This window comes from Telopea speciosissima, chromosome 1, assembly GCF_018873765.1.
Source record: "Telopea speciosissima isolate NSW1024214 ecotype Mountain lineage chromosome 1, Tspe_v1, whole genome shotgun sequence".
NCBI classification, from domain to species: domain Eukaryota; kingdom Viridiplantae; phylum Streptophyta; class Magnoliopsida; order Proteales; family Proteaceae; genus Telopea; species Telopea speciosissima.
In genome coordinates this window covers 51,544,424-51,566,189 of record NC_057916.1, presented here as the reverse complement: position 1 = coordinate 51,566,189, position 21,766 = coordinate 51,544,424, and the positions used below count along the sequence as shown (strand labels likewise).

At 38.9% G+C, this 21,766-nt stretch overlaps 1 long non-coding RNA gene across 2 annotated transcripts; it reads right to left on the bottom strand.

Annotated features, from left to right (window-relative positions):
- Positions 1 to 9,816: 9,816 nt before the first annotated feature.
- On the bottom strand, positions 9,817 to 15,487 carry LOC122644451. 2 transcript variants are annotated; one of them, XR_006330390.1, is made up of 3 exons: positions 15,403 to 15,487; positions 15,207 to 15,296; positions 9,817 to 9,828 (listed from the first exon to the last, which is right to left on the bottom strand). It is a non-coding gene; the product is annotated as an uncharacterized LOC122644451 (long non-coding RNA). The 2 variants fall into 2 exon arrangements; XR_006330384.1 differs by lacking the exon at positions 9,817 to 9,828 and adding an exon at positions 13,048 to 13,060.
- Between the last annotated feature and the right edge of the window lie 6,279 nt (positions 15,488 to 21,766).

Below are 21,766 nucleotides of genomic sequence, written 5' to 3'. Positions count from 1 at the left end.
ACGGCATTAAGGTAGATCCAAGCAAGGTGAACGCGGTTCTCAAATGGGAGACTCCAAAGAGGGCCACTGAGATCTGAAGTTTCTTGGGTTTGGCCAGATATTATCGCTGATTTATTGAAATTTCTCGCACATCTCGGTGCCCATGACGAAGCTGACAAAGAAGGGCATGAAGTTTGAATGGAACGATGCTTGCGAGTAAAGCTTCCAAGAGTTGAGAAACCGATTGGTGACGGCACCAGTTTTGACTATTCCAGATGGCACCGGAGGAATGGTGGTATACACCAATGCATCCAGAACAGGATTGGGTGGCGTCTTAATGCAAAAAGGTAAAGTGGTCACCTATGCCTCAAGACAGCTGAAAGAACACAAAAGAACTACCCCACTCATGATCTAGAGTTGGCCACGGTAATCTTCACATTGAAGATATGGCGACATTACCTTTATGGTGAAAAGAGTGAGATCTTCAACCATCATAAAAGTCTGAAGTATTTCTTCACCCAGAAGGAACTAAATATGAGACAGAGATGGTGGCTGGAATTGGTGAAGGACTACGACTGTGAGACCCAGTATCACCCTGGCAAGGCCAACGTAGTGGCGGATGCGTTAAGCAGGAAATCACAAACCACATCTCTCGCTTCCTTGGCTATAAGTAAGCAATAGTTAGAAGAAGCCCGAAAGTTTGATCTAGAACTCGTGATCGAAGGAACGGCTATGCAGCTAGCAGCTATGGATATACAGCCGTCGATACGAGAAGAGATAATTGAGAAGCAACCTCTCGACCTCAAATTGGCCAAGATAATATGGGAAGTATAGCATGGAGTCCACAAGGACCCAGATTTTTCACTGGCCCATGACAGGGCATTGAAGTTCAGAGATAGACTATGCATGCCTAATGATTTCGAGGTACAAGACCAAATCCTTAGAGAGGCACACAACTCACCCTATTCAATCCACCCTGGAAGCACCAAGATGTACAAAGATCTGAAGAAGTACTATTGGTGGATTGGAATGAAGGAGACCATAGAAATATACGTGTCCGAATGCCTCACCTGCCAGCAAATAAAGGAGGAGAGACACAGACCGTATGGATTGTTACAGCCACTCCCTATATCTGAATGGAAGTGGGAAAGAATTACTATGGATTTTGTGACAAATTTACCCAACACCAGGAAAGGAATGAACGTAATCTGGGTGATTGTAGATGGACTGACGAAGGTAGCTCACTTCATACCAATTAGAATAAACTATTTGATGGAGAAGCTCGCCCAATTATACATTGAGAATATAGTTCGCTTACATGGCTTGCCCGTCAGCATTGTATCCAATAGGTTTCCTTGATTTACCTCAAGGTTTTGGAGAAGTCTACAGAAGGCACTGGGATTGATGAGCACATTTATGTGTGAAATCTTAGGACATAAAGCATACATTTTACCATATTGGACAGAGTTACTCGGTGCTTTCTTATGCTTTTCAGGTTTTAGGTGAATTCTTGTGAAAATGGAGGAGATGATGCTAAGGAAATGTTTTTAAGGTGTTTAAAGGTGTTAATGGCTTGGATGCATAGCCCATCGAGTCGGCTTCGCAACGGTTTAAACGGCACATGATTCCGAGTTGAAACGAAGAAGTTACGGACGTTTCCGTAACGAAGCACGAAAATGGTCTATAGGGGTTTATTTGTAATTATTGACAGTCGGCTGGGGATAAAGTGAAGCGAAAGTTCAGATTGCAGGGGCCTTAACAGAATTATTAGAAGTTACATTTCTTGTACCCAAAAGATTCCATTTGGAGGGCTCTGGACAGTCCAACTTCAACTTGAGATATCTTGGGCTCCCGAACTCCAAATTGGACGAAATTTGGGTCTATTTTGGGTGATTTTTCGCAAGGAACACAATGGTGAGGCCTATATAAGCACCCCATGCTCCACGTTTCCTGAAGGATAGAATGGGTATTTTATTTATTCTTGAAGGAATCCTAGTCATCACCCTTACTCTCTCTCTCCTCCAACTTCTCAAGGGCACTTCTGGAATTCTACTTGGGATAGACTTATTTTGAAAGATATTCTCACCTATGGAAAGTTGAAAAATCAAAGATGCTTTGATTTTATTGCTTGGAGAAGATATCTACAAAGAAAAGGAAGCACTTGTTAGAATTGGAAGTTTACTTTTCTAGAAATAGAAGGTCTATGTAAACAATCTTCTCTTCTTCTTCTTTCTATTTTTTTCTTTTTTCTTAGGATTCAAGGCATTGTAAAAGAGGAAGGAAAAGAGAATATTCTCTTTTCTTAGGGAATATTTCTCCTACACTTCCCTCTTCTCCCTTCTCTGCTCTTCCCCCTATAAATACCCCTTGCCCTTTGGGTTGTAAGAAGTAAGTTAGTTTTTTAGTTCAGTTTTTTAGTTCAGTTTTTAGTTCAATTTTAATTCAGTTTTTTAGTGTAATTTTTACTTCATTCACTTAGTGAAATTTTCTCTTCTTTTCCTATTTTTGGCTTAAGTTCTTAGTTTTGATTTCAAGTTCTTAATTTTGATTTCATAAGTCTAGTTTAATGGTTGTAATAGTTTTAGTTTAAAGCTTCCTAGTCTAAGTTCCTATGTTGATGACAAGACATGGAGATTTAGAAGAGGAAGCCATGGTGAATTTATTTAAGTATTCAAGCACATCAAGGTATCTCATTCTCTAAACCCTTAATCTCATTCTCCCTCTCCTCTATCTCTCTCTATCTTCTTCTTCTTCTCCCTCTATTTCTTTTATTTTTTTTTATAGGGTTGTGGTTTGTGGATGCACTTTTATTCCCTTATTCCTTTTTATGTGGTTATTATGTGTGGCTGTATTTTTATTCCTTTCAATTTGCGTTAGTCTGATAGGTTAGATGCTCATGTGTTAGGACGCCAATTTAATCCCTTAATTTTGTTAGATGCTTAGGAGTTAGGATGCATTAATTTTCATTAATTTAATTAGTTTAATTCAATACCTTAATTTGGTTCACTTTGCATTACTTTTAAGTTAGTTAAATAAAGTGGCGTATATCTCCTCGTGTTCGACCCGTAGCTACGATTGACCCGTACGCTTGCGGTATTATTTTAACTCAAACAGGGATCTCAACTAAATCTTAGTATAGCTTTTCATCCTCAAACGGACGGACAGTCTAAAAGAATGATCGAGACTCTAGAGGACATGTTCAAAGCCTGTATCTTGGAAATGAACGACAGTTGGGATGCCTACATACCTTTGGTGGAATTTGCATACAACAATAGCTACTACTCCACCATTGGCATGGCACTGTACGAAGCACTTTATGGTCGAAAGTGCCGGACCCCGTTGTATTGGGACGAAGTTGGAGAACGGAAGTATCTTAGGTCCGAGATGATATAGGCAACCTGTGAGAAGGTAGATATCATTAGAGAGAAGATCAAAGCGGTCCAATCAAGACAGAAGAGCTATGTTGATATTCGGAGGAAGAATATTGAACTTATTGTTAGAGAAAAGGTATTCCTCCGAGTGTCTCCAACAAAGAGATTGCTACGCTTCAACAAGAAGGGCAAGCTGAGCCCAAAATTTATCGGTCCCTATGAAATCCTCAACAAAGTGGGCCCCGTAGCATACCGGCTAGCATTACCGCCATCCTTATAAGGCGTCCATGATGTTTTCCATGTGTTGATGCTAAGGAAGTACATCAACAACCTGGCACATGTGCTCTCAGCTGAACTTGAACAATTAGATGTGGATATGGCCTATGGAGAACAGCCTACTGAGATCTTGGATAGAAAAGAACATAACCTCTGTAACCGTACGGTCGCATTTGTAAAGGTTTGATGGGGAGACAGTCCAATAGAGGAAGCATCGTGGGAACGCGAAGAGGAAATGCAGGAAAAGTATCCCCAACTCTTCGAGCTATAAGGTAAGCAAATTTTGAGGATGAAATTTTTGTAAGGTGGGGAAAAATGTCAAACCTGCCCCTAACTGAGTGGGAATTTGAATGAAGGATAGGAACCCCTAGCCAATCCTCCAAGCACTCTGTGGAGTATTACACCAGTAGCTGATCCAGTGGAAATGATTTTTGACATACCTGCCAGAAGGTGGATTGCAGCTCCATGCCACTGTACTGCACATTACATCATGTACAGCTTAGACACCAGGTATTCTCTCTCCTCCTCAAAATGTGGGGCCCACACCTAAAATGGGTGTAATTTACCCTGGGTGAGGTGTAAGTGTAATGCCTAAGCCTTGGGCCAAGCCCCTGTGCAAGCCTCACTGAGAAACAGTTTTGCTGTATTCTCTAGGCGATGCACACATCACCCAGTGAATCGCCCATAATGGTAAAAATGAGTATTTTAATCAGCAGTTGTGTGGGGACCACCCCTACTAGCCATGAGCACCCTCCATAGGTTGAAGGGAGTCTTGGGAACCTCCACATGCCCTTGGACCCCTGTGGACCTCACCAAGTTGCCCAGAATGACTGAGATTCAGTCTGAAAATGCATTCTTGGAATGGACCTAAGCTGCCAAACAGGCCTCAGTGGGGGGCTGGTCTATAAATAGGGGACCCCAGCCTCATTTTAGAGGTTCTCAACATTGTTCAATTTGTGGGAGAGAAGAGAAGAAAGAAAAGAGAGAAAAGAGAAGGGGAGGAAGAAGAAAGGAAGGAGAAGAAGGGGAGGAGCTCACCCTTGCATCCAATCTATTCCAGCAGCCTACCCAACCTGATTCAGGTATAAAAACTATACCCATACCTACTGTTATGTTGCTATTACTATTCTTCTCCATGAATCTCTAGTGTTTTTTAAGCATATCTGGTCATGGACAACCCAGAACACCTGGGGGCTGCCATGTACTGCTTCAAATCCAACATGCAAACCGATTGCATGGAGGATCTAAGCTTTTTAATGAAGTTTTTAATGCTGTTTTGTTCCTGAGACTGAAGCTTGTCTCTGTACCAGACTGCACTGCACTGTGCACCAAGAACAGGCAGTCTAGGCTTGGATCTATGTATACAGGCTGCTCCCAGCCTAACTCTATGTTGCAGCAGCCTCAGACCACCCTATTACACGTGGGATAACCCTTACATGCAGCCCAATCCATGCCCATATGCTAGAACATAGCTAGGTTACTATTTACTAGGCTGTCTGGGCAGCTCCAGGTTGCTAAGTGATGGGCCCAGGTCAAGATCCGAGTGGACCACTGTAAATCACTCCCCATGAGGTCCACAATGACTTAACATGCATAAGGGATCGACCATGGCACTACCTGTTGTGCAAAACCCAAGAAATTGAGCCTGTTCACGTTCTAAACAAGCTCTGGGCGATGCACACATCACCCAGAGATATCGCCCGGAGAATTAAAATGACTGGTATGCAGATCTGACTTTGGGGACTTCCACATATGGGCTATGAACAGTGTAAGGAGGTGGTAGATGACCAAAACACCCCTCCTCACATCTATCCAAATTTATTTGTACCTTGGGCACCTAAGTGGGCCCCGCAAGGCTTGAAAACCCTGTCTGTGTTGGTCCTACAGCACTGCTGACCTAGGGATTGTGTTATAGGACTATTGGGACCTAAAACCAAGTACTACAATGGTAAAGTACCATACTAACCCTAAACCACATTCTCTAGATGATGCACCGGGACATCGGCCTAAAGCCCAGTGTAAGGCCCAGAGAATTCCAAGTGATATCTGACTGAGCACCGAGTTAGACCAGTGAGCCTAGATCAACACTAGAACATCCCAGAATAATTTGGAATATTAAATGACATATTTCTGATTTATACTTTAGGGTTTGATCCCACGCTCGAGGTGCACTGCCAGACCGCAGTCGGAATTGAAACTGCAATTGATTTTATAGAACCAGGCCAAGGTGAGTGAAATGTTATCATATATGTACGTGTAACATGAATAACATGCTTAAATTAAACTCTTATATTATTAATACTGGGTTACATGTTTAATTCAAATCGTATAAATTCATTACAACACTATGATTGATTGTTGGACAACTTTGCTTGAATATTCTATACTGATTGTGAATGCTAGACTAGATGTCGTAGCCGGCATGGAAATGAGGCCTCTGGTAGCCCATAGAATGGGATACGATTGACACTGCCCGACTCATACAATGCCATATAGACATGGGGTTAGAGTTTCATCACCCGTGCTACGTACCCATGCCAACAGGGGTTACGGTGTTGGATGCCTGTGGGAGTGACCGTATATATATATGCTATATGCCAGGCTTTAAGCCAGAAAAGAAAAGAAAAGAAATATGAGCTATATGCCGGGCTTTAAGCCAGAAAAGAAAAGAAAATAAATATGAGCTATATGTCGGGCCTTGAGCCAGAAAAGAAAAAGAAATGTGATTATTGAGCTAATGCCGACGGTTACCTCACAGAGGGGTGGTCGGGCTGACCTTGGTGAACGAATGCGGGAGCTGATTGGTCCTCTCCGATAACTCAATGGGTGTATCGCGGGAAGGAGTTAAAAGCCCGCACCAGGGATACATGTATTGGGGATTGTAGTATCACTAACCTGCCCTAGTTACGATGTTAGGTGGCTAGTAAATAACTAGACTGCATATTCATGTCAGATCCATATGATTGTAGTTGCATATGCATGCATGATGATATGTTTTACACACGGGCTCAATGGGGCTCACACTCTGTTATATATGCTTTTCTATTAGATGATTGTACAGGTAGATGTCACTGTGGCGGGGAGGCTCATTACGCGAAGGAGAGCCCTGGTGGTTTTGACCATATTGGTGTGGACCCCGACGGAAGTTGTGCCAACGGTCCGAGTGTTCTCGGTGACTACTGAGGACTGACCTGTAAAGGGTGTTGACATGGATGTTGATGCTGCCTTTTATCTTGGGGACTCCTTTTTGACTTTGTCAGGAGTTTATCCCCATTTCTAGTTTTAGTCTTTCTCTTTCTTTTTGGGGCTCGAGTTGTCTCGCCCTGTATATATATTTTCCTTTTATTTCAGCTGATGTATTTAGTATCTTTTACTATTTAGTTTGTGGGTGTGAGAGAGGGAATGATTCAGCTTATCTATGTATATAACAATCATTTCCTGTACTACTACGCTTCTTTTACTTTTAATGTAATTATTATTTCTGCAGCACTCTGAGTTTACATATGGTAATACTATGGATGTGTGTTTGTGAATGTATTAACTGCTTCTAGATCCGTGGGATTTGGCGGATTGCCGTTATGCAATTTGGGTCACCTACCTAATCCTCCCAGGGGATGGTTTGGGGTGTGACACAAACCCTAGTCATGACTACCATTTTAAGTAAAACTTACAGACACATAATGCTCAAAAAACTTATATTGCATGTGATAATATTAAACCAAAATGTATAAAAGGTTCAATACAAAGGAAACTGGATCGAATTGGGTTTGATGGACACATAAATCCAACAATCTTCCACTTGTACATCAAAGCCAATTTTACATTTTAAACCCATGCCCTCCGTGTGTTTTTAAAATACTCTAGGAGACAAGTTCTTTGTAATGGCATCCGACACATTTTCAGTAGTGTCTACTTTGGAGATACTCACATCGCCTTACTGGATTATCTCCCTGATAAGGTGATACTTCCGCTGCACGTGCTTGTTCCTCTGATGAGCCCTAGGCTCCTTTGCTTATGCTTTTGCTCCTCTATTGTCACATAATAGGGGAATACAACATTGACAAGATCAGGGACTACTCCAGAAATGTTAGGAACTTCCTAACCCAAACACCTTATTTTTGCCACATCACATGATGCAAGGTATTCTTAAAAAATTGGAATTGGCTGTAGATTTCTATTTTGTACTCTACCACACAATGGCACTTCCACCCATTAGACTGGTAATGATTCATAATACCTATTGCATAGCAAATGTTCAACCTCATACACAACATAGCATACATAAGACTCCCTACTGCTGAAGCATAGAGAATCTTCCTCATCTCTTCAATGTCCATCTGAGACTGAGAACATTGAGATTTGGAAAGACTGACTCTATATCAAAAAGGAATACTTCCCCATTTGGAGTTCTCCATATTATATCTGGCTAAGACTTTGTCTATATAGGTAGCGTATGACAAGCCTAATATTCTTTTCTGGCGATCTCTTATGAGTTTGATCCTAAGGATATAGTTGGCTTCACCAAGATCTTTCATAAAAAAAGTAGTGATTAGCCACTACTTAACTGATGAAAGAAACCCTACATTGTTACCAATGGGCAATATGTCATCTATGTATAAAACAAGAAAACATACTACACTCCCACTGATCTTCTTGTAAACACATGGTTCATCCATGTTTTGATCAAAACCAAATGACTTGATTAATTGATCAAACCTGATGTTCCAGCTTCTGGAAGCCTGCTTCAGTCCATAGACGGACCTCTGTAATTTACATACTTTTCTTTCTTCCTCCAAGGAAGAGAACCCCTCTGGCTGTTGCATGTAAATTTCTTATTGAAGAAATCCATTCAAGAATATAGTCTGTACATCCATCTTCCAAATCTCATAATCATAGTATGTTACGATTGCCATTAAAATCCTGATGGATTTCATCATCACTACTGGGGAAAAGGTTTTCTCATAATCTATACCCTTTTATTAGATATACCCTTTTCCACTAGTCTCGCTTTGAATCGTTCAACCTTTTCATCGGCGCCCTTCTTCCTCTTGAAAATCCACATACATCCAATGGGTTTGACCCTAAGTGGTGGATCAACTAGAGTCCAGATCTTAATGGACTGCATTGAATCAATTTCAAGTACATTACCTCTAGCCACCTAGTGGCATTAACATTCTTAAGAGCCTCTGAGTATGTTACCGAATCATCATCCGATTCAACTGACACCATGTGGAACTCTTCCACTGTTTTCTCTTCTTCGGTGAGAAGAATAAACCTGGTGGGTGGTCTAATAGTCCACCCACTGCTTCGAGGTTCTTAAGATGTTAGATTTTCAATGGGTATGTCGATTGATCTCACTTTTGAAAGTGAAGTTTCTGAGTTATCCAATAATTCCTCAATAATTACAGGTTCAGACTTCTTGGTCAACATTTCTTCCTCCAAAAAAATAACATATTTGCTAACAATGATTTTTTGGTCAACTGGGTCATAGAAATACTAACCAATCGTGCATTTAGGATAGCTTAAGAAATAGCAGTTTGAAGTCATGGATTCCAATTTGTCTGTCTGTTGCTTTCGCACGTGTGCTATGCAACCCCATACCCTAAGGTGTTGTATGCTAGGCTTACATTCTTTCCACAACCTAAAGGGTGTCTTAGCTATAGACTTTGTTGGAATCCCATTCAAGATATTGATTGTTGTTTCTAAGGCAAATCCCTAGAAAGAAAGAGGTAGTTAACTATAAGTGAGCATCGTATGGACCATATCCAATAAAGTCCGATTGTGTCGTTCAGATACACCATTTTGTTATGGTGTACCTGGATTAGTTAATTGATTAACTATCTCCTATGAAGTGAGGTATTCCCTAAATTCATCTAATAGATACTCCCCTCCACGATCTGATCGTAAGGACTTGATGCATTTATCCAGCTATCTTTCGACCTCAGCTTGAAATACTTTAAATTTATCAAAGGCCTCCGATTTTCTATGCATCAAGTAGATATAACCATATCTAGAGTAATCATCGGTGAATGTTATGAAATAATCAAATCCATACCTTGCTTGAATATTTATGGGTCCACACATCAGTATGCACCATCTCTAACAGATCTGTGGCTCTAGTACCTTTATTACTAAAGGGTTTCTTGGTCATCTTGCCCTGAAGGCATGACTCACAGGTAGGGAATGGTTCGACCCTCAAACTCTCTAAAAGTCCATTTCTTACCAATCTACTGATTCCATCCAAGTTAATGTGTCCTAATCTTAGATGCCATAGATATGTTGAGTTCACTGAAGCTGCTTTACATTTTAAATCAATAATCGAAATAATATTCGTTCTAATAGGGCAATATAGAAAATACAATCCACTTTGTAAATATCCAGATGCCACAAAGGAATTATTAAAACGAATAACTAATTTAGAATTAAAGGAAAAACTATATCCGTCTAAAACAAGTTTTGAAACTGAATAATCTTCCTCTTAAAAGAGGGTACATATCAACAATCCTTTAAAACTAAATTAACTGAACTAAATCTTAAAGTAAAAGTCCCAAAAGCCATAGCCATGACTTCAGTTCTAGTGCCCACCTGAAGACGCACCTCATTTTTTTCTAGTTTCCTTGATTCCTTGAACTCCTGCAGTACATTGCAAATGTGAATAGTGGAACCACTATCCACCAACCAAGAATTGGTTGGTTCAAAGGAAAAATTAGACTCATAAAAATTGTTTATATCATATGTACCATCTTTAGTAACCTTTGAATCATCTGGCTTTATGTTTTTCACAGTGGCCAGGAATGCACAACAGTTTCCTTTCCAATGACCATTCTTCTTGCAATAGAAGCACTTGCTTTTAGCTTTCTTATTGTCAGACTTCCCACCCTTGGGTTTCAGGTTTTTACCCTTACTTCCCTTTGTCTTCTTCTTCTTCCCATTTGAAGAAGTTTTCACATTAGTTGCATTGACCTCAGCCTTATCCTTTTTTAAGGTAGTTTCCGCCTCTATTAGTGCATTAGCAAACTTGGTGAGCTCCAGCTCCTTATCTTACATCTTGTAAGATATCTTAAAGGATGCATAGGCAGAAGTGAGTGATGATTTTATACCGCAGATCAAACTTGGTCACCATGGATTCCAGTTTTTCAAATAGATTAATCATTTTTATGACATGGTCCATCACTGGAGTTCCTTGGGACATCTTGGAGTTATTGTCACGCCCCTATCCCGATGTAAGATATTTTGCCACATAGGGGTATGACTGGGACAATCACACATCATCCCAACACCTACCAGGATTACAGATACAGTGTCTCGAGCCACAGTCCACCCTATCATTACATTATGACGACAGAAAGGAACGTACCAAAGGAATAAATCGTTCCAATCACAGAGTTATCAGAAGTGAAATTAAATTAAAATATGTGAAATTATAGAGCATCGGTTCTCTAATGACAACACATAGTACAATATCGATGTTCATAACCATTCAATCTCTCCTAATAAGTAGACATACAATTTATACATGATTGCGGATGAATACAAAATTTAATTAATAAATAATTGCCCCATGGGCACCACTCTTGGGTGTACATCTACATCCAAGTCACGGTCACCGGCTCCACTTGATTTGCATCCAACGGTGCTCATCAAGAGATTATCTGCATATAAACTAAAAGGGGTTGTACAATGGGGTTAGCTACACTAACTAGTGAGGGAGCAAAGGGGAATATGCATACATCATAATCAATATCAAACAGAATGATGCATGCTAATGTTAGATTCATTTCCTACCTAGCACATAATTCTATCGGTCAAGTATATGCTACTGTGATAACTTGGGAGACACTAAGGGTCACTTATCCTATCGCCCCAGTGAAACCTCAATTATCATGAGGGGACCTACGCCAGTAGAAGCCATCATGACTACCCAGTGGCAGACCCCAATAGCCATCACTACTGTTTGAGTTAAAATAATACCGCAAGCGTACGGGTCAATCTTAGCTACGGGTCGAACACGAGGAGATATACGCCACTCTATTTAACTAACTTAAAAGTAATGCAAAGTGAACCAAATTAAAGTGTTAAATTAAACTAATGAAAATTAATGCATCCTAACTCATAAGCATCTAACAAAGTTAAGGAATTAAATTGGCTTCCTAACACATGAGCATCTAACCTATCAAACTAACGCAAATTGAAAGGAATAAAAATGCAGCCACACATAATAACCACATAAAAAGGAATAAGGGAATAAAAGTGCATCCACAAACCACAACCATATAAAAAAATAAAAGAAATAGAGGGAGAAGAAGAAGAAGATAGAGAGATAGAGGAGAGGGAGAATGAGATTAAAGGTTTAGAGAATGAGATACCTTGATGTGCTTGAACCGGATTGAACTTGCTTGCATGAATACTTGAATAAACTTACCAAGGCTTCCTCTTCTAAATCTCCAAGTCTTGTCATCAACATAGGAACTTAGGCTAGGAAGCTTTAAACTAAAGCTATTACAACCATTAAACTAGACTTATGAAATCAAAACTAAAAACTTGAAGTCAAAACTAAGAACTTGAAACCAAAACTAAGAACTTGAAAGAACTAATCTTATGAAATCAAAACTAAAAGCTAGAAAGCCAAAAATCACAATTTAGAAGGAAAAGAAGAAAAGAAATTTCACTAATTAATGAGCAAACTTTACAAGAGAGGTAGGGGGTATTTATAGGGGAAAGGGGAGAAGAAGAGAGAAAAGGAAAGAGGGGGAGGAGCTCCACCATTTTAGGCTGCTCTCCCTCTAAAAATCATGGAGAGGAGAGAGAGTGTGAGAAGGGAATCCAAAAATAGGAGAAGATTCTCTTCTCCTTCCTCCTTTACAATGCCTTGGCTCCTAAGAAAAAGAAAAAAAATAGAAAGAAGAAAATACAAAAAATCCTAGCTACATAAACCTTCTATTTCCACTACAAAAAAAATGGTCATTTACGACAGAATTTTTACTATGGAATTTTTTTTCCATCCTAATAAGTGTTATTTACAACAGAAATATAATTCCATGGTTACATGTCCCATCTTTCCTGACACTTTTATATTTCCGTGGTTACAAATTTCGTAGTGAAGGAATTCGTGGTACCGTGGTGAATATTTATATTATTACCATTGAAATTAAATTCCATGGTTAAAAGTAGCATTCACGACAATAATAATTTATTGCTTAAGACGGTAAAATAATTCCATGGTAAAAAGTCATGAACATTTTTCTTAAAACAACGGAATAACTGGGCCTTCGTATTAAGTTTATAAATGGCACGGGTAATTACTCAATCCATCGTATTAGTTTTCCCGCTTTGTTTTTTTTTTTGGCAGTTCCCGCGTACAAATCAATTATTCATGAATCTCTCTCCCTCTCGCCACATACGAATCAGTGTTCCGTCTCTCTCGGCCTCAATCTCTCACTAATCCCTCTCGCCCTCAATCTCTCACTGATTCTCTCATATCTACTCTTTAATCTCTCTTGCCCTCAATCTCTCACTGATCCTCTCATATCTACTCTTTAATCTCTCTTGCCCTCAATCTCTCACTGATCCTCTCATATCTACTCTTTAATCTCTCTTGCCCTCAATCTCTCGGTTACGAATTCCCCTCTCATCTGTCTCGCCCTTATCCTTTTTATCTCACGGTTTTCTCTTGTTCATCTTTTTGATTGGGAGTCATCTTCTAGATGCTTAAAACCCTAATACAGGTTACCTTTCTCTCTCTCTCTCTCTCTCTCTCTCGAATTCTTTTAATTTGGAGAATGTTTGTGATATCTATTTTAGATTTATTGATCGCGGGTCACATTTTTTCGCAGCTGAAGAGGCCAAATTCAGCAAAGTGGTGTGGTGACTGGTGAGTTTTATTTTCTCCTTTTCTTAATTTATCCAACTGCACCTTTTCTCTGACTTCTCTGACTACAGTTTCGAAATAGTATGTATGATGTAGCTTCAGTTCTAGACTTTATTAAGTTGGTTCTTTCAGTTCTCTTTTATTTCCCCTTTCCTTTGGTGATGTCTTGTTGGATGTAGCAGCTAGATGAGTTCTATTGAGTTGTGTTGCTGTGATTCTTTGCCCCGTCTTGCCTTTGGGTGGTCTTTTGGCTTCTATCAATTTGGATTGCTTTTCTATATTAGATTCCTTTCTCTATGCACTAATGATTTGGGTGTGTTTGTTTTGTTTCTGATGATTCTGTGAACTTCTATGGTCCTTTTCTTTTCTAGGTTTGTTGGGCTTGGTTTTATAGTGTATAATCTACTTTTTTGTGTATCTTTTCTCTTCTCTGAAAAGGAGATCAAATAAGTCCCAAGGCCACCTCTTTGGTATTCCCTGTTTCAACCAAGTTCAAAGTTCGACATTATCCAACTACATCTCTACCTGCCTGAACCCTTTTGCCATTGCTTGGGGCATACATTTCATTATTGTTGACAACACAAAATCACTCTGTTATAGTTACAACAAGAGGAGAAATTATATAAATAATTTTTTTTGTTCTCTTCTACCAATCACCATGAATTCAAACCCTTTTTGAAGAATGGTAAATCCATGATCTTTCAAATTTACAGGCATATCTCGACCACTCAATGCATTAATTCACATTATGGCAGGGCTCATAAAATCTCAATTAGTGCCAAATTTTCTTCTTCCAATTCAATTAATTGGCAACTGAAATATGGCCGACTCAATATTGTCTACCATACATGTGTAAAACAGTAAAATTATTCTTCAATTTAAAAAAAAAAAAGGAAGAAGTAAACTTAAGCAACTGACAGCAGCAGATAATGACCCACTTTGATGATTTTATAACACCAGGCCCCCAGACCATTTGCCCGCAGCCAATCCAAATTTGGCATTATCTTCTTTCTGTTCTATTCTATTTCCCCCTCCCTGGTGAATTTTGAGAAACTGCCAGTCAAGTCATAGTTGGTGCCCCCGAACATAGATGCATGCCTTGTGAATATAGAACATGCATCCCTTCTGTACCATTAGCTGCTTTTCCAAACATCTTTGTGTGCTCCTGGCTATTCTTCTTAATACATTCTTCTTAATACCAGAATATCTTAGATTACTCAGGAGCTATATCTCTGCAAATATGCTAATACACCAAGTCCAACTACGACTGCAGCCCCTGCTACAACAGTACTGTATGCAGAAGCCCATGCATCTCTGTGCGCATAATCCAAACCTTCTGAACCACCACGCCTCTGACCATCTGACCCTGAATAATCTAGATGCAACCTCAAACTCGTTTTTAAAATTGTCAATCGGTCGAGTGTGTGACAAAAAATTTATAACAAATCAAGTAACATTAGACATCATCACTAGGACAACTCAACTACACCAATTTTGACATTGGAGGTGTGGATACTAGAGCAAGTCAATGCTAGAGAGTTCCCTTAGATCAAAGTATTAGAACAGCAAAGAGCAGTGGGATCGTGTCCAGGCTTATACAAAATAAATTTTGTAATAGCATGCTTATATAGAAAACCTCAACACTAGATGACCCTACAAGATATGACTACATTCATTTTTCTACACAAAAAAGGGGATAGGAGCCACCATACCTTCAAACCAACCTGCCTTGCATGGTCCACAACCGCTGCAAGATCACCATCCGATGCAATCACAACTTTATCATGATCTTCATCTTCATACTACAAATAAGTAGTTAAAGAAACATTTAAATAGATGAAAGACTACCATCACGCAGAGTAACTACAATAACAAAATATAAAACATGACCAATGGGTTTCAAAATACCAGAATTTGGGGCAAATGGTTCCAATCAATGTCGCCACCCACCCTCTGGAGGACGGAAGTTAAAAGATCTGTCAAACTTCGAGTGTCTGAAATAGCAGGGAAAGGAAATCAAATCTGTAGTATCACCATACAATCAAGGAGACATGGAAAGTAGCTACACTAATCAAGAATCTAGGATCAGCCTGAAACACTACATTGGTCCATCTGGGTAATCTCCTAGGCTGGGAACAACAATCATAGCCATTCAATTATTTCAATCTCTGATTTATAGGACTATTTGCCAAATCAATTTTGACGAGCAATAAATTGAATGATAATGAAGTCGATTATCAAACGTCTTGTTGCCCAAAGATGGTAGCTATACTATAAGATCAATTGAACAAGGTCTGGCCTACTCCTTTCACTATGTGGCAAAGTTCATAGAGTGTGTCCTTCACATCATCTTGAGCACCTTATCAGCAAATGTTACAATTTTGGTTGAGGGGATGAAAACAAAAACATACCATAGATGAATCTATGCATCCAGCCCTTTCTATCTTCAATCTTGAAGCCAAAGGTATTAGGCAAACCAAATGAACTAAGAGACTCAAACCTCAGTCTCTGTTCCATTAGAGGTCAATTTCAATGATCCCTCACTGCAAAGTCACTAAAAGATAGTAAGAAACAATACTAAATCATAGATGTATCACTACAGTTATATAAAAGTGAAAACCTCCGTGTCTCTTCTTCATCATCCACAGATTCCAATTGCATGGCAGAATCCCAAAAGTTTTGTATCACACTATTGGCTGTTCTTGTCTTTCTTTCCCCCCTTCGGGCCTCCTTTTCTTTCTTTTCTTCATCCTTTGGTAATGAATTTTTTATTCACCAAAAAAAAAGATTAAGAATGGTATTCTAAAATTATTTTTGCTTCTTAGAACTCTTCAGTGAGGTGTTGTCGTGCTGGCATGATTGTTTTCCTTAATAGTAATATTTGAGAATGGTTAACAGGTTATGTGAGGTTCGTACGTTTATAATTTATTCAAGCTTGATAAGTGTTAGATATATTAGCTTAAGGATACTTTTTTTTTCCAAGTAAAATACTAAAATTTCCATAAGTTGTTTATCTGATGGATTCATAAATTTGATTCACTGCAAGGCCGAAATGGTGAACCTCAATCTATCTTGATTATCTTCCTGCGACCTGAATGAGCTATTCTGATGTGTTTTGGTATCTTCATCAGCTATGCAGCCTTAAACATTTCAAATTAAATTAGGAGTGCTCATGACTATTTTTGGGGTTAAGCAGTGTCATCATTTAGTCTTTCCTCTATTGGGAGATAGTATATTGAATTGTAATTTTGATATTCGAAGAATGATCTTGGAAATTTGTTACTTTGAAGTTGAAATGTCAAATTTGAATGGGAATCTAAGGGGGTTCTATCATGCATCTCACCTCATTTGTTATTGCTGTTTGGTTGTGGGCTCAACAAGAAGAGGAAAGTGAAGTCTTGTTTCCAATCTTGTTTCGACTCTTCGGATAAATTTTCCTTGCTGGGTATATTTACACATCCATCCATCCACCAAGTATTTCTCAATGATGTCCTCAGCTTCATAGGTTAAATCCCTAATTTGGATAACCAATTCCTCCATTGCAATATGTGAAAGAGTGGAACCTCTTGAGAGAAAAAGAAACTAAGGAAAGAATGTCGAAAAAATCTGGAAATTCAGCGTGGTTTCCTCCATCTTCAACTTCTTCGTTTTCCCTCTTAGTTGCCTGATGTTGTCTAACTAGGAATATCTACTTTCTATTTTGATTATTAGTAGTCAATTTCTATTTTCATTGTAAGTAGTTAGTTTCTATTTTAATAGTTAGTACATTGTCAACAAGTAGTAGGTCACATCAGTCTAGAAACTGATTGTGTTTTGTAACCCAAGTAAAAGGCCAAAGTTGGTAGTTTCTAATTTTTGGAACTTTCTAATTTTGAGTCCTTACTATTTTGTTTTAATGAAGTCTATAAAAACAACCCAGGAGGGCAAGCAACCCACAATTTTGATTCCTTGGTGTTTGATCCATGGAGGAAGGAGCTGGTGTATGAACTGGCTGACTCCTTGCGGTGGGAAGCCCAGGAGGTCACTCTTTGCTGCTGTTCTTCATGCCCTACAAGCTATCTAGACATTGGAAGACTCTACTTCATCAACCGAGACACCTTTACTGCTGCCCCCTTGCTCATGTGCCTTGGTTTGAGCCTATTTTGTGTTACTTTCTAATTCCAGCAGCCCCTTCTCCTAACCAATCCAGCCATCACTTCTCTCCCATCTTTTGAGCACATCTCCTGCATCCTAAGGCCCCCAATCGATCCCTTTTTCAGCTCCATTCTCCTCTCTATACTCTGTTTTACCCTTGTCAAGAAAGTACTGTTAGCATCATTCTTTTGTGGTTGGTTCTACTTAATCTGAGTTTGGGGGGATTATAATCTGTTGCTTTTGTTGATTGTATGCTATTACTAAGAGGGTTTAATTTATAGCATTGAACTTGGAAGCAGCCCTCTTTTGGACTTAATCAACATTTTTTTTTGTTTTACCAGTTACGTCTGAAACTATGTCTAGGAGTTGGATTGAAAGATCAAAGGATCCATCCTTTAGAACGCTCGCACTATACATGCAGGAGGTTGACAAATTCCTAGACTATGCATTTTCTAATGCAGCATGTGGGACTCAGATCTTATGCCCATGTGTAAAGTGCCTAAATCAACTTTAGGGAAATTGGACTGAAGTGACCGAACATCTGGTCTGTGATGGATTTTTAAGGAACTATACAATTTGGAATAACCATGGGGAAGCATCATCTTCACACACCCCTCTCCGTGAAACTCCAGTGGAACTTGACTCATCAGATACCTATGATGTTACACATAACATGCTAAATGAGATGTTCAGAAGAAATACAGATGAAAGGATTGATGATGGTGGCACAGGTGTGCATATAGAGGGGGAAAGTATAGCAATGAAGAAATATGAACGGTTGATGGAAGATGCAAATTTACCATTGTATCCAGGAAATGAAAGGTTTACAAAACTATCTTTCATTCTTCGGCTTTATCATATTAAATATCTCTGCAAGTTGAGTGGCAAAGCATTCTCATTGTTGCTTGACTTATTGAAAGAAGCATTTCCTGAGCCGAATTTGTTACCGAAGTCTTTGTATGAAACCAAGAAGATTATTAAAGACTTAGGCCTGAATTACGAGAAGATTGATGCATGCCGCAATGATTGCATGTTGTATCGGAATGAGACAGCAAATGCCACGTCTTGTTACAAATGTGGCATATCAAGATATATATCAGACGATAAGAAGATCCCAGTCAAGATATTACGTCATTTCCCTTTGATTCTAAGGTTTCAAAGGTTATATATGTCGTCTAAACTATCATCTGATATGAGATGGCATCATGAAGAGCATGTAGATGACCAGAAGTTACGACACCCAGCTGACTCTAAAGCATGGAAGGACTTCGATAGGCTTTATCTGGATTTTAGTGAGGACCCTCGTAATATTAGGCTTGGGCTTGCAAGTGATGGATTCAATCCATTTAAGATGAATAGCTCAAAGCATAGTACATGGCCTGTTGTGGTGATCCCTTACAACTTACCACCGTGGATGTGTATGAAGGCTCCTAACATGATTCTTACATTGCTTATTCCTGGACCAAAACAACCAGGGAATGATATAGACGTATATTTGCAGCCATTGATTGATGAGTTAAAAACATTGTGGGATACAGGCGTTGAGACTTATGATGCATATAAGAAAGAAAAAATTTAAGCTACGTGTATGCTTGTTATGGACCATTAATGATTTTCCGGCATATGGGAATCTCTCAGGTTGGAGTACGAAAGGTGCTTTGGCTTGTCCATGTTGCAACAAGGATACAGTTTCACGTTGGGTAAAATATGGAAGAAAGCACTGTTACTTGGGCCATTGTCGATTTCTTCCTCCTGATCATAAATTTCGTACTGATAGAAGAAGTTTTGATGGTCATGAGGAACATAGAGTGCAACCAAAGACACTTTCTGGTTTTGATGTGTTGGAACAGCTATGGGGTGCTCAGTTTCCCCCATTTGGGAAGGATAATATTGACAAGGATGGGGGGGAAGAGAAAAAGGGGGTTACAAAAGCCAGAGCTCCCATTTAACTGGAAGAAGAAGAGTATATTTTTTGATTTGCCATATTGGAAAAATAATGTTGTTCGTCATAATTTAGACGTGATGCATATTGAGAAGAATGTTTGTGATAGTATCATTGGGACATTGTTAGGTATGAAAGATAAGATGAAGGATCACGTGAATGCACGTCTAGATTTAAAAGATATGAAAATCCGTGTTGATCTTCATCCAAAGATTATTGAAGGTAGGGATAAAGTCATTTTACCTCCAGCATACTACACATTGTCCAATGAGGACAAGGAGGTGTTTTGCACAATATTAAGTGGTGTGAAGGTTCTAGACAGCTATGCTAGTAATATCTCACGTAACGTGCAAGTCAAGGAGAGGATAATATCAGGAATGAAGAGCCATGATTGTCATATTATGATGCAACAACTTCTTCCAGTTTCCTTTCGTAGTGTTTTGCCCAAGAATGTTGGTAAAGTATTGATTGAGATATGTGAGTTCTTTCGAGATTTATGTAGTAAAGTTGGTTCAGAGGAGGATTTCAAGTGGCTTAATCAAAGTATTGCTGTCTCAATGTGTAACCTTGAAAGGTATTTTCCACCTGGATTTTTTGATGTTATGGTGCATTTGATAGTTCATTTAGCCAGCGAGGCGAGCTTGGCTGGTCCTGTACATTACCGTTGGATGTATCCAATAGAAAGGTTAGTGTTTAATTATTAGTTTGTATAATAATACACCTTATTCATGTTCTATAAAATTTATGGCTAAATATTCATCACAAATGTGGATTTGTGTAGGTTCCTCAAACAACTTAAAGACTATGTTCGCAACAATAGTCGGCCAGAGGGCTCGATAGCTGAAGGATATATTGCGGAAGAGTGTATAATAATTTGTTCTAGATACTTTGAAGGTGTTGAAACGAGGTTGAATCGGCCATCCAGAAATGATGTTTTATTGGATGTAGAAGACCCACATTCTATATTCTCAAGCATAGGTCGGCCCCTAGGGAAATGTGAACTGTTGCATCTAGAAATGAGAGAAAGGAATCAAGCACATCGGTGTGTGCTAGTCCATTACAAAGGAATAAATGAATACCAACAGTAAGTACGAAATAGAGATAAAATTTCATTTCACTCATTTCCTCAATATTGTATTTGATATATATGTATATATTAAAGTGTAATTGAATTTTAATTTTTTGGCCTCACTCAATTATAGACTCCACCTGAAAGAAATCAAAAGGTAGTCAGGTCATAACTCTCGTCCCAAGAAGGTTATGGATTTGCATGATAAGGACTTTCCAAAATGGTTTAATGAGCATGTACGTAAATATAAAAATTTCAATAATCTACTATATGAAAATTTACAACTTTATTCTGACCCATTTTGTATCATCAGATACTGAAACTCCAGCAAAATGGGATTGAGGTGCCCAAGCACATCAAATGTCTTGCTAGGGGTCCTAACTTTGAGGCAAGAAGTTATATGGGATACATTATTAATGGGATCAGATTTCATAGTAAAGTGCATGAGATTAATAGAAAAACTCAGAATAGTGGGGTCCTAATAACTGCATTGACTAATAGCTTTTCAAGTCAGAAGGACAAGCATCCTATTGAGGGACATGTTACTTATTATGGTATTCTGAAACAAGTGATAGAATTAGAATACTCAGTGGATCTTAAAGTAACATTATTTAAGTGTGATTGGGCTCATCCTGAGAGAGGAGTGGAGAAAGATGAGCTCGGGTTTACACTTGTAAATTTTAATCACTTGAAATATAGTGGTCAAAATGTGAATGACGAGCCATTTGTCATTGCTTCACAAGTGGAGCAGGTGTTTTATGTGTCAGATCCTCGGAGGTCGGATTGGCACGTTGCCGTGACTACCAAGATTAGGGATACATATGACTTGGAAGGTGAGGCAAATGATGTTCTGAATCATGCATACACACAGACTACAATACAACGTAGGCAAAATATGCAACTTTCAGATCATGAAGGTGACACAGATTTTGTGTGGACTAGATCAGATATAGAAGGGATGATAGTTCAGACCCCCATTGAACTAAACAATGAAATTGCAAGTTCAGATGACAACAATATGTCTAATTGAATGACTAGTCTCGGTTGATGATGAGTATGTATGCAATGTTATACTATTACTTTTTTTTATTTTACAAATACAAATTTATGTATTGTCATTGAACTAA